Raw genomic sequence first — 13,591 nt, 5'->3', positions numbered from 1 at the left:
AGGGCAATCAACTATAATTTGTCTCAACTCCGTCTTCTATCTTTTTTGGAGTTGGGCTTCTATTGCTTCTGGAAAATGCACTACGTCGGGGCTATCTCCGCCTAGCGGGCTTTCAGGAGTAGGATCGTTTGGGCTGTCTCCTCACGCGGAGATGAGCTAGCTGGTGGAGACGATCCGAACATGCCCTTGGTACTTATCAGTAAAAAAATGTAGTTTTTTGAAACCCTAGCCTGGATTGTAGTAGTTTTATGCTATTTACCCTTGTAATTTCACATTTCATTTCAGGCCTCGCAGAAACTAATGTTGGGGAACGTTATAGAAAATAAATTTTTTTCTACGGTTTCACCAAGATCCATCTATGAGTTCATCTAAGAACCGAGTCATGGGAGAGAGATTGCATCTACATACCACTTGTAGATCGCGTGCGGAAGCGTTCAAGAGAACGGTGATGATGGAGTCGTACTCGTCGTGATTCAAATCACCGATGACCAAGTGCCGAACGGACAGCACCTCCGCGTTCAACACACGTACGGAGCGGATGACATCTCCTCCTTCTTGATCCAGCAAGGGGGAAGGAGAGGTTGATGATGATCCAGCAGCACGATGGCGTGGTGGTGGATGCAGCAGAACTCCGGCAGGGCTTCGCCAAGCTGCTGCGGGAGGAGGACGAGGTGTAGCAGGGGGAGGGAGGTGCCAAGACACAGGGTGCGGCTGCCCTCCCCCTTGCCCTCCTTTATATAGGCCCCCAAGGGGGGGCGCCGGCCCTGGGAGATGCAATCTCCCAAGGGGGTGGCGGCCAGGGGGGGTGGAGTGCCCCCCAAGGCAAGTGGTGCGCCCCCCCACCTAGGGTTTCCAACCCTAGGTGAAGGGGGGCCCAAGGGGGGGGGTGCACCAGCCCACTAGGGGCTGGTTCCCCTCCCACTTCAGCCCACGAGGCCCTCCGGGATAGGTGGCCCCACCCGGTGGACCCCCGGGACCCTTCCGGTGGTCCCGGTACAATACCGGGTGACCCCGAAATTTTCCCCATGGCCGAAACAGCACTTCCTATATATAATTCTTTACCTCCGGACCATTCCGGAACTCCTCGTGACGTCCAGGATCTCATCCGGGACTCCGAACAACATTCGGTTTGCTGCATACTCATATTCATACAACCCTAGCGTCACCGAACCTTAAGTGTGTAGACCCTACGGGTTCGGGAGACATGTAGACATGACCGAGACGGCTCTCCGGTCAATAACCAACAGCGGGATCTGGATACCCATGTTGGCTCCCACATACTCCTCGATGATCTCATCGGATGAACCACGATGTCGAGGATTCAAGCAACCCTGTATACTATTCCCTTTGTCAGACGGTATGTTACTTGCCCGAGACTCGATCGTCGGTATCCCAATACCTCGTTCAGTCTCGTTACCGGCAAGTTACTTTACTCGTACCGTAATGCATGATCCCGTGACCAGACACTTGGTCACTTTGAGCTCATTATGATGATGCACTACCGAGTGGGCCCAGTGATACCTCTCCGTTATACGGAGTGACAAATCCCAGTCTCGATCCGTGTCAACCCAACAGACACTTTCGGAGATACCTGTAGTGCACCTTTATAGTCACCCAGTTACGTTGTGACATTTGGTACACCCAAAGCACTCCTACGGTATCCGGGAGTTACACGATCTCATGGTCTAAGGAAGAGATACTTGACATTGGAAAAGCTCTAGCAAAACGAACTACACGATCTTGTGCTATGCTTAGGATTGGGTCTTGTCCATCACATCATTCTCCTAATGATGTGATCCCGTTATCAACGACATCTAATGTCCATAGTCAGGAAACCATGACTATCTGTTGATCAACGAGCTAGTCAACTAGAGGCTTACTAGGGACATATTATGGTCTATGTATTCACACGTGTATTAAGATTTCCGGATAATACAATTATAGCATGAATGAAGGCAATTATCATGAACAAGGAAATATAATAATAATCCTTTTATTATTGCCTCTAGGGCATATTTCCAACAGTCTCCCACTTGCACTAGAGTCAATAATCTAGTTACATTGTGATGAATCGAACACCCATAGAGTTCTGGTGTTGATCATGTTTTGCTCACGAGAGAGGTTTAGTCAACGGATCTGCGACATTTAGATCCGTATGTACTTTACAAATATCTATGTCTCCATCTTGAACATTTTCACGGATGGAGTTGAAGCGACGCTTGATGTGCCGGGTCTTCTTGTGAAACCTGGGCTCCTTTGCAAGGGCAATAGCTCCAGTGTTGTCACAGAAGAGTTTGATCGGCCCCGACGCATTGGGTATGACTCCTAGGTCGGTGATGGACTCCTTCACCCAAATTGCTTCATGCGCTGCCTCCGAGGCTGCCATGTACTCCGCTTCACATGTAGATCCCGCCACGTCGCTCTGCTTGCAGCTGCGCCAGCTTACTGCTCCACCATTCAACATATACACGTATCCGGTTTGTGACTTAGAGTCATCCAGATCTGTGTCGAAGCTAGCATCAACGTAACCCTTTACGGCGAGCTCTTCGTCACCTCCATAAACGAGAAACATGTCCTTTGTCCTTTTCAGGTACTTCAGGATATTCTTGACCGCTGTCCAGTGTTCCTTGCCGGGATTACTTTGGTACCTTCCTACCAAACTTACGGCAAGGTTTACATCAAGTCTGGTACACAGCATGGCATACATAATAGATCCTATGGCTGAAGCATAGGGGATGACACTCATCTCTTCTTTATCTTTTGCCGTGGTCGGGCATTGAGCCGAGCTCAATCTCACACCTTGCAATACAGACAAGAACCCCTTCTTGGACTGATCCATTTTGAACTTCTTCAAAATTTTGTCAAGGTATGTGCTTTGTGAAAGACCTATGAGGCGTCTTGATCTATCCCTATAGATCTTGATGCCTAATATGTAAGCAGCTTCTCCAAGGTCCTTCATTGAAAAACACTTATTCAAGTAGGCCTTAATGTTGTCCAAAAGTTCTATATCATTTCCCATCAAAAGTATGTCATCTACATATAATATGAGAAATGCTACAGAGCTCCCACTCACTTTCTTGTAAACGCATGCTTCTCCATAAGTCTGCATAAACCCAAACGCTTTGATCATCTCATCAAAGCGAATGTTCCAACTCCGAGATGCTTGCACCAGCCCATAAATGGATCGCTGGAGCTTGCATACTTTGTTAGCATTCTTAGGATCGACAAAACCCTCCGGCTGCATCATATACAGTTCTTCCTTAAGATGCCCGTTAAGGAATGCCGTTTTGACATCCATCTGCCATATCTCATAATCATAGTATGCGGCAATTGCTAACATGATTCAGACGGACTTCAGCTTCGCTACGGGAGAGAATGTCTCATTGTAGTCAACCCCTTGAACTTGTCGATAACCCTTAGCGACAAGTCGAGCTTTATAGACGGTAATGTTACCATCCGCGTCCGTCTTCTTCTTAAAGATCCATTTGTTTTCTATTGCTCGCCGATCATCGGGCAAGTCTGTCAAAGTCCATACTTTGTTTTCATACATGGATTCTATCTCGGATTGCATGGCTTCAAGCCATTTGTTGGAATCTGGGCCCGCCATCGCTTCTTCATAGTTTGAAGGTTCACCCTTGTCTAACAACATGATTTCCAGGACAGGGTTGCCATACCACTCTGGTGTGGAACGTGTCCTTGTGGACCTACGAGGTTCAGTAGCAACTTGATCCGAAGTACCCTGATCATCATCATTAATTTCCTCTCCAGTTGGTGTAGGCACCACAGGAACATTTTCCTGAGCTGTACTACTTTCCGGTTCAAGAGGTAGTACTTCATCGAGTTCTACTTTCCTCCCACTTACTTCTTTCGAGAGAAACTCTTTTTCCAGAAAGGATCCATTCTTGGCAACAAAGGTCTTGCTCTCGGATCTTAAGTAGAAGGTATACCCAATGGTTTCCTTAGGGTATCCTATGAAGACGCATTTTTCCGACTTGGGTTCGAGCTTTTCAGGTTGTAATTTCTTGACATAAGCATCGCATCCCCAAACTTTTAGAAATGACAGCTTAGGTTTCTTCCCAAATCATAATTCATACGGTGTCGTCTCAACGGATTTAGACGGTGCCCTATTTAAATTGAATGTAGCTGTCTCTAGAGCGTATCCCCAAAATGATAGCGGTAAATCGGTAAGAGACATCATAGATCGCACCATATCCAATAGAGTGCGATTACGACGTTCGGACACACCGTTACGCTGAGGTGTTCCAGGCGGCGTGAGTTGTGAAACGATTCCACATTTCCTTAAGTGTGTACCAAATTCGTGACTTAAGTATTCTCCTCCACGATCTGATCGTAGGAACTTTATCTTTCGGTCACGTTGATTCTCTACCTTATTCTGAAATTCCTTGAACTTTTCAAAGGTCTCATACTTGTGTTTCATTAAGTAGACATACCCATATCTACTCAAGTCATCAGTGAGAGTGAGAACATAACGATATCCTCCGCGAGCCTCAACGCTCATTGGACCGCACACAACGGTATGTATGATTTCCAATAAGTTGGTTGCTCGCTCCATTGTTTCGGAGAACGGAGTCTTGGTCATTTTGCCCATGAGGCATGGTTCGCACGTGTCAAATGATTCGTAATCGAGAGACTCTAAAAGTCCATCAGCATGGAGCTTCTTCATGCGCTTGACACCAATGTGACCAAGGCGGCAGTGCCACAAGTATGTGGGACTATCGTTATCAACTTTACATCTTTTGGTATTCACGCTATGAATATGTGTTACATTACGCTCGAGATTCATTAAGAATAAACCATTGACCATCGGGGCATGACCATAAAACATATCTCTCATATAAATAGAACAACCATTATTCTCGGATTTAAATGAGTAGCCATCTCGTATTAAACGAGATCCAGATACAATGTTCATGCTCAAACTTGGCACTAAATAACAATTATTGAGGTTCATAACTAATCCCGTGGGTAAATGTAGAGGTAGCATACCGACAGCGATCACATCGACCTTGGAACCATTCCCGACGCGCATCGTCACCTCGTCCTTCGCCAGTCTCCGCTTATTCCGTAGCTCCTGCCGTGAGTTACAAATATGAGGAACGGCACCGGTATCAAATACCTAGGAGTTACTATGAGTACTGGTAAGGTACACATAAATTACATGTATATCAAATATACCTTTAGTGTTGCCGGCCTTCTTGTCCGCTAAGTATTTGGGGCAGTTTCGCTTCCAGTGACCCTTCCCCTTGCAATAAAAGCACTCAGTCTCAGGCTTGGGTCCATTCTTTGACTTCTTCCCGGCAGCTGGCTTACCGGGCGCGGCAACATCTTTGTCGTCCTTCTTGAAGTTCTTCTTACCCTTGCCCTTTTTAAACTTAGTGGTCTTATTGACCATCAACACTTGATGTTCTTTCTTGATTTCAACCTCTGCTGACTTCAGCATGGAAAATACTTCAGGAATGGTCTTCACCATCCCCTGCATATTATAGTTCAACACAAAGCTCTTGTAGCTCGGTGGGAGCGACTGAAGGATTCTGTCAATGACCGCCTCGTCCGGGAGGTTGATCTCCAGCTGGGACAGGCGGTTGTGCAACCCAGACATTTTGAGTATATGCTCACTGACAGAACTGTTTTCCTCCATCTTACAACTATAGAACTTGTCGAAGACTTCATATCTCTCGACCCGGGCATGAGCTTGGAAAAGCATTTTCAGCTCCTCGAACATCTCATATGCTCCGTGTTTCTCAAAACGCTTTTGGAGCCCCGGTTCTAAGCTGTAAAGCATGCCACACTAAACGAGGGAGTAATCATCAACACGTGACTGCCAAACGTTCATAACGTCTTGGTTCTCTGGGATGGGTGCTTCACCTAGCGGTTCATCTGGGACATATGCTTTCTTGGCTGCTATGAGGATGATCCTCAGGTTCCGGATCCAGTCCGAATAGTTGCTGCCATCATCTTTCAGCTTGGTTTTCTCTAGGAACGCGTTGAAGTTCATGTTGACATGAGCGTTGGCCATTTGATCTACAAGACATATTTTGCAAAAGTTTTTAGACTAAGTTCATGATAATTAAGTTCATCTAATCAAATTATTGAATGAACTCCCACTCAGATTGACATCCCTCTAGTCAACTAAGTGTTACACGATCCGAGTCGACTAGGCCGTGTCCGATCATCACGTGAGACGGACTAGTCATCATCGGTGAACATCTCCATGTTGATCGTATCTTCCATACGACTCATGTTCGACCTTTCAGTCTCTTGTGTTCCGAGGCCATGTCTGTACATGCTAGGCTCGTCAAGTTAACCCTAAGTGTTCTGCATGTGTAAATTTGTCTTACACCCGTTGTATGTGAACGTAAGGATCTATCACACCCGATCATCACGTGGTGCTTCGAAATGACGAACTTTAGCAACAGTGCACAGTTAGGGGGAACACTTTCTTGAAATTATTATAAGGGATCATCTTATTTACTACCGTCGTTCTAAGTAAACAAGATGCATAAAACATAATAAACATCATATGCAATTATATAGTAGTGACATGATATGGCCAATATCATATAGCTCTTTCGATCTCCATCTTCGGGGCTCCATGATCATCTTCGTCACCGGCATGACACCATGATCTCCATCATCATGATCTTCATCATCGTGTCTTCATGAAGTTGTCACGCCAACGACTACTTCTACTTCTATGGCTAACGCGTTTAGCAATAAAGTAAAGTAATTTACATGACGTTCTTCAATGACACGTAGGTCATACAAAAAATAAAGACAACTCCTATGGCTCCTGCCGGTTGTCATACTCATCGACATGCAAGTCGTGATGCCTATTACAAGAACATGATCTCATACATCACAATATATCATTCATCATTCATCACAACTTCTGGCCATATCACATCACATGACAATTGCTGCAAAAACAAGTTAGACGTCCTCTAATTGTTGTTGCATCTTTTACGTGGCTGCAATTGGGTTCTAGCAAGAACGTTTTCTTACCTACGAATAACCACAACGTGATTTTGTAAACTTCTATTTACCCTTCATAAGGACCCTTTTCATCGAATCCGCTCCAACTAAAGTAGGAGAGACAGACACCCGCTAGCCACCTTATGCAACAAGTGCATGTCAGTCGGTGAAACCTGCCTCACGTAAGCGTACGTGTAAGGTTGATCTGGGCCGCTTCATCCCACAATACTGCTGAAGCAAGAAAAGACTAGTAGTGGCAAGCAAGTTGACAAGATCTACGCCCACAACAAAATTGTGTTCTACTCGTGCAATAGAGAACTACGCATAGACCTAGCTCATGATGCCACTGTTGGGGAACGTTGCAGAAAATAAAAAAATTTCTACGGTTTCACCAAGATCCATCTATGAGTTCATCTAAGCAACAAGTCATGGGGAATGTTGCGGAAGCGTTCAAGAGAACGGTGATGATGGAGTCGTACTCGTCGTGATTCAAATCACCGATGACCAAGTGCCGAACGGACAGCACCTCCGCGCTCAACAAACGTACGGAGCGGATGACGTCTCCTCCTTCTTGATCCAGCAAGGGGGAAGGAGAGGTTGATGATGATCCAGCAGCACGACGGCGAGGTGGTGGATGCAGCAGAACTCCGGCAGGGCTTCGCTAAGCTGCTGCGGGAGGAGGACGAGGTGTAGCAGGGGGAGGGAGGCGCCAAGACACAGGGTGCGGCTGCCCTCCCCCTTGCCCTCCTTTATATAGGCCCCCAAGGGGGGGGGCGCCGGCCCTGGGAGATGCAATCTCCCAAGGGGGCGGCGGCCAGGGGGGTGGAGTGCCCCCCAAGGCAAGTGGTGTGCCCCCCTCCCACTTCAGCCCGCGGGGCCCTCCGGGATAGGTGGCCCCACCCGGTGGACCCCCGGGACCCTTCCGGTGGTCCCGGTACAATACCGGGTGACCCCGAAACTTTCCCGATGGCCGAAACAGCACTTCCTATATATAATTCTTTACCTCCGGACCATTCCGAAACTCCTCGTGACGTCCGGGATCTCATCCGGGACTCCGAACAACATTCGGTTTGCTGCATACTCATATTCATACAACCCTAGCGTGACCGAACCTTAAGTGTGTAGACCCTACGGGTTCGGGAGACATGTAGACATGACCGAGACGGCTCTCCGGTCAATAACGAACAGCGGGATCTGGATACCCATGTTGGCTCCCACATACTCCTCGATGATCTCATCGGATGAACCACGATGTCGAGGATTCAAGCAACCCCGTATACTATTCCCTTTGTCAGACGGTATGTTACTTGCCCGAGACTCGATCCGTGTGATGATGCACTTTGAGCTCATTATGATGATGCACTACCGAGTGGGCCCAGTGATACCTCTCCGTTATACGGAGTGACAAATCCCAGTCTCGATCCGTGTCAACCCAACAGACACTTTCGGAGATACCTGTAGTGCACCTTTATAGTCACCCAGTTACGTTGTGACGTTTGGTACACCCAAAGCACTCCTACGGTATCCGGGAGTTACACGATCTCATGGTCTAAGGAAGAGATACTTGACATTGGAAAAGCTCTAGCAAAACGAACTACACGATCTTGTGCTATGCTTAGGATTGGGTCTTGTCCATCACATCATTCTCCTAATGATGTGATCCCGTTATCAACGACATCTAATGTCCATAGTCAGGAAACCATGACTATCTGTTGATCAACGAGCTAGTCAACTAGAGGCTTACTAGGGACATATTACGGTCTATGTATTCACACGTGTATTACGATTTCCAGATAATACAATTATAGCATGAATAAAGACAATTATCATGAACAAGGAAATATAATAATAATCCTTTTATTATTGCCTCTAGGGCATATTTCCAACAACTAATGCATCGCTGTTTTTTCTTTTGATTTGGAAGGATCCATTACTTTGCATATATCCAGTAGATAAAGCATGCACTTATTCATGTTCAAATATACTCTGTTAGCAACACAGGAGAACATCACAAAATTCAAGCTTCACAACTCGGGATCTCACATCATTATCATATAACTAGTTTTTAGCAACCACTCGGATTTTACAACAATAGAGTCGAAGTTCAGTGTAGTAGGAACAATCTCTCAATAAAAAATGGCCTTGATTTCATAAATATTTGGCTGCAAAATCTGCAATGTTATTGTCAGAGCTCCCTCCTTCCTGCATAGCCTCTTTGGCCTTCTGCATCCACTTAGAAGCATTCCTCATATACTCCTTCCCACCCATCACTTCCTTGATGCACCTCTCCACCTCTTCTCGTCTCACCAAGCCTTTCTTGCCTCGACGTGCACGCAGGCCGATCCCCCATGCGCTCTCCATGTACTTTGCGGCGGTCGGTTGGTCCGCCCATTGCGGTATTGCGATCATGGGTACACCAGTGGCAATTGCTTCAGTTGTCGAGTTCCATCCACAATGTGTCAAGAAACAACCTGCATCATCACCACAATGGTTCGCATGCTTAGCTTTTATTCATTGTCAAATTCCACTAAGAATCATCAGCCTTATTGTTGTATGTGTAGAAATTTGGTTCGTTTCATACCTGTGGCCCTGTGAGCCAACACCTCCAGCTGAGGGCAAAAGGGAACAATTAGGCCTTTCATGTTGCATTTGTCATGGAGTTCCTGGGGCAACTTATCTGTCTCACTAGGCCTCAACACCCAAAGGAAAGGTTGTCCGGAGTTGCACAATCCATGGCCTAGCTCTTCTAGTTGTGTCGAGTCAAGGTTAGCAACCGTGCCGTAGGATGCGAGGAGCACAGAGCAAGGAGCCTGCTTGTTGAGCCATGCCACACACGGAGAAGTGCTCGAGACGAGGTTGAAACCATAGGTCTTGTTCGACGGCAGGCGATCATCGTCAAGGTAGAACGACGGCAATGTCGGGCCGACGGTCTTTGCGCCCCATTTCGATTCCATGTAATCTGCCTCCTGCTCAACCAGAAAACAGCAATCTGAATTCGTGTACAATGGTCTGTCTAGATTCTAGACAAAGCAATACATTTGGCATATGAAAATTAGGACAACTTTTGCTGTGCAAATCCGAATCTACTGATTCACATCCAAATACAGAAAAAAGTGGTTTGTTGTTGGCGGCTCAATGTTTAAATTTCAAAGCATAAGTCTATGTTCCTGCGGCATGATTTTTCAGCTGGTCAAAACAACAAACAGGTGGTGGTCGCTGGTGCTCACCATTGGCTCGAGGTCGCGGAAGGAGTTGACGAGCACGTGGTCGGCCTGGTCCAGCCCCTCGAACTGCGACAGCGCCGACTCGGTGAACGCCGGGTACCACGCCGGCGCGGCGACGAACGGCGGCACGTCGTCGGGCCCGAGCTCCACGGAGAGCCTCCCCCGCAGCGCGCTCCCGTCCGCGAGCGGCAGCGCGACCCGCCCCGCGGAGACCTCGCCGTAGACCACGTCCACCGCGCACATCTGCGTGAAGAACGCGGCCGCGGCCACGCCGGCCTCCCGTGCCACGCGCCGCGCCCACGGCAGGTGCGAGTCGTACACGAGCACCCTGACAGGTTCCTCGCCGTCGTCGGCGAGGAGGAGGCGCGCGAGCGTGTCGGACCCGGCGGCCTCCAGCGGTGTCGGCGCACGAGGCGATGCCGTCAGAGATGGCGGCCACGGGGAAGGGGCATTGGGTGGTGGCGCTGGTGGAGAGGACGTGGCGGGTGAGGACGAGGGTGGGGCGGAGGCCGTGGTGGGTGAGGCGGCGGCCGAGCTGCAGCATGGGGTTGGCGTGCCCCTGCATGCCCGGGAACGGCAGGAAGAGGACCCGGCCGCCGGCGCCTTGGACGGTGGCGTCTGTGCTGTCCATGGTGAGCTGCCGGCGCAGGTGCCGAGTGATCTCGGCAGTCGCTGGCCTTGGACTAAGGAATTTAATCAAGTATAGGAGTAAGTGATACGGTGGAGTGGCGCGCAAGTTCTTCTGCTTGGGAGTGGTTAGCTGACGGGAAAGAAATGTTATCTTTGGAGGAAGAGTTTAGATTCGCTTTGAATTGGTGCACGTGATGCTGCGCTGGATGCTTCCTCCATACCACTACATAGAGGCACACAAGGCTTGTCAGCATATTTTGATACGTACAAGAGCATCTACCGTCAGGATTGCCAAATATGGCCCTGTCCCTGGACCCTGTCCGCAGTCGTCTTTCTCATCATTTTCCACCCCTCAAATCCATACGAATTCATGCACACGCAGGAACAAAGAGCATACGTAGAACATAGAAGATTCATCTACATTTCATAGGACAACCAAAAGATAAACGTATGACAACCAAAAGGGTCTTAAGTTCATCACATAAATATATACACAGAATTGAAGGACATGACATGATAGGACAGGAGTCACCGGCGCGGTGCCTTGCCCTTCCCCTTGTCATCTCGGCAGCGGTGGCGGTACATGGCAAAAATGGCAGAGGGCTCGTTGTCTGGGGGGCATCGGAGTCGGAGGAGCTGTCGTCGGTGACGGAGGAGGAGGAGGAGGAGGACTAGGTGCAGGGCAGGCCGATGAGAGACGTTTGGCGGCGTGGTCCTACTCCGCAGTGAGGCCGCGGGCATTGTCCATGGCCACCTCTTGGGATCCGTAAGCGAACCGACATGCAAAACCCCAATAGATGTGCGATGGCTTTCCTCGCCATATTTGTCTCTTGGACGATCTCGAACGAGAGTTTTCCCCCCGCGTTTTTCGACACAAGAGTGTGCCATCACCGATTCTTCTTTAGATGGTTTTCAACGAGGCGAAACTTTGGATTACCGCGGGTGCTAAGAAAATAGGGATCATTACATCACGTGAGTAATCGTCATGCCGTTTATGTGGGTGCTTGTAAAACTCTTAATTTCCCTCCTTATTTAATATATGAGGCAATCGAGAAAAAACATTTACAGCAAAATAAGCGAACAACTATGTCCATCACGTTGATCATCTGCTTCTGGGCGCTGTCATCATGTATGGTGCACAGCTAATTAGGATGAAGGGTTTGCATCACAGCTGCTGGGTAACATCATGCATCTCTCCAACTCGAAGCTAGAGTCTGCGCAACTTAAGATGTGAATGTGTGGGTAGGCCAGAGGCCAACAGAGAGAGGAGAAGAGCGATCAGTGAAGAAAATGGACATGACATATAGGCCCGCGTGGTAAGTGAGAGAAACAATTGATCAGGATTAGTGAGTATATGTTGCCAATTTTAGGGATTAACAGTTTAAGATTCAATTCCAACGACCTCTACAAGTTCAAGGTTAAAAATAGACTTCACTCTGTCAGATTTGACATCCGACGAGTCGACTGATTTTCCTTCCCCAATCAGTGGCCAAACATTTCTCACTTGCACGCGCACGGGAAGGACTATACAAAAAAAAAAAAGCTCTAGGCACCGGCTGACCGGCCAGATCACCCCGATTGGGGACCCTAGTCACCCTACGCACCGTAAGATGGAAAGAAAGCATAGCCATTGGTTCTCTTCGGCCGCGCCATCTTCCCGGAAACAGAAAAAAAATCCCCACACGTCTTATATATCCCCTGCACCAATCGACGCGTACGGGAGGATATGGATGGGTGGGTGAACGTAGAGAGAAACTCTGCGGCGAGGCAGCACTCGAGCTCTTCGTCTTAGCCCTGCTTCTCCAATCATCGGCTCTGCTCCACCGTGCTCTGCCGGTCGCCATCGAGGTAGAATTGGCGTCGCAACACCCGTCTCGCCGATGACCTCACTCGCCGGATCCCTCACGAAGCCGCCTCCCACGCCGGAGCATTGCTCGCCGCACGCAGCGCCCCCCGGTGCGGCCCTTGCTGCACCGCCAGTTCGTCATCGCCAGGCCTCACAGCATCAATGGCTCGCCCTGCTCGTACTAGCGACGTAATTCGGTAACTCTGACCCTAGCCGCCGGTTGCAACTTCTGTCGTCTCCAGTCATGACTTTCGGCGTTGTCGGCTGCAGCTTTCCCCAACATCGGACGTTGCTTTCGCCGGTTGGCAGTCGCCATTCGTAGTTTCTGTCGGGACTGGTCGAAACTTCCAGCGTTGCTGGTTTGTAGCATCTCCGTTGGGTCTCGTAGCGTCGCCGGGCATGGGCGTTGGTCGGCCTATGTAAATCGGGCCCGCGTGAATGCGCCTGGCTAGTGGGCCGATTTAAATCAATTAATTTTCACGCACAAGGCCAAGCCACGGAAATGGGCCTTCGGACGGACGGACAGAGAGTCCGCTCAAAAAAAAGAAAAACCACCAAGATGGTCTTGCGTGTTGAAAGAAGTAAAGGAGGTAAAGGAAGCATTATTCCAAATGTTTCCAAACAAAGCGCCGGGACCCGATGGGTTTCCAGCACAATATTTTCAGAAAAACTGGGGGGTGTGTGGTGATGAGGTGACCAAGATGGTCTTGTGTGTTCTGAATGGGGAAGACTCTTTGGAGGTAATAAATAGGACATTCATCGTATTGATTCCTAAGGTATCCAACTTATATCAAAAGTTTATGCTAATCGGTTGAAGAGGATTTTACCGGAGATTATTTCTCCTGAGCAGTCCGCGTTTGTCCCTGGAAGGCTCATTACGGATAATATTATTGCTGCA

The 13,591-nt window shown here is 48.6% G+C and overlaps 1 pseudogene; it reads right to left on the bottom strand.

Annotated features, from left to right (window-relative positions):
* Positions 1-9,061: 9,061 nt before the first annotated feature.
* LOC123040396 (UDP-glucosyltransferase UGT13248-like) lies at positions 9,062-10,868 on the bottom strand (annotated as a pseudogene).
* Positions 10,869-13,591: the final 2,723 nt, after the last annotated feature.

This window comes from Triticum aestivum, chromosome 2B (assembly GCF_018294505.1).
Source record: "Triticum aestivum cultivar Chinese Spring chromosome 2B, IWGSC CS RefSeq v2.1, whole genome shotgun sequence".
Taxonomy (NCBI): domain Eukaryota; kingdom Viridiplantae; phylum Streptophyta; class Magnoliopsida; order Poales; family Poaceae; genus Triticum; species Triticum aestivum.
The sequence above is the reverse complement of the archived record's forward strand: the minus strand, read 5'-3'. Positions and strand labels throughout refer to the sequence as shown.